This window comes from Penaeus monodon, chromosome 23 (assembly GCF_015228065.2).
Source record: "Penaeus monodon isolate SGIC_2016 chromosome 23, NSTDA_Pmon_1, whole genome shotgun sequence".
NCBI lineage: Eukaryota > Metazoa > Arthropoda > Malacostraca > Decapoda > Penaeidae > Penaeus > Penaeus monodon.
This window is the reverse complement of record NC_051408.1, coordinates 37,122,308-37,122,848: the sequence shown is the minus strand read 5'-3', so window position 1 is coordinate 37,122,848 and position 541 is coordinate 37,122,308. Positions and strand designations below refer to the sequence as shown.

Sequence of the window (541 nt, the reverse complement as noted above, 5' to 3'; positions counted from 1 at the left end):
GTTAACAGTGATATTAAGAAAGAGCTCAATATATAACGAAATGGCAACAGCGGAATATCGACACGTTGCCACCAAACGTTGTTTTTTCTTATATAATCTTTTGAAAACAAATACCAGTAAAAAAAAAAAAACCTTTCCTTTCCTTCCCATATATATTACACACCCCACACAACCTCAAACGCAACGATATTCGCAGAAATGAAATACTTAGGAATCCATATCTGTCCATCACGCAGAGGAACTGACAGTGCGAGGCCAGGGACGCCAAACTGAATTCTAAATATACTGCAGTTCGTGTATACGTCTGTACCGGAGAAGCCATGCTGTACGTGGCGGAAGATAGAGCACGGCGCTCTCGTGGGTCTGTGCTAACGTTGGAACATACAGGTAACGTGAACCAAATATTGACACCTGCCACAGCCACGGCGGAAAATCTCGTGCATCGGTGGAAATAAGGGGCGTTAATTGTGAGGGACACTCGGCGAGGAACACTGAATGGGTATGTATGCCGATATGGTCTTGTGAACTTGATCAATAGGCT

At 43.8% G+C, this 541-nt stretch overlaps 1 protein-coding gene across 5 annotated transcripts in view; it reads left to right on the top strand.

The window, feature by feature from the left end:
• LOC119587973 overlaps window positions 1-541 on the top strand; it is a 14,874-nt gene that overhangs the window by 5,550 nt on the left and 8,783 nt on the right. For 3 of the 5 annotated variants that reach the window (XM_037936687.1, XM_037936688.1, XM_037936689.1), the window contains exon 2: window positions 237-498. The exons of the other annotated variants lie outside the window; for them this stretch is intronic. The gene's annotated coding sequence lies outside the window, so the exon portion shown is untranslated. The remainder of the gene's footprint in view (window positions 1-236; window positions 499-541) is intronic. 5 annotated transcript variants of the gene reach the window in all.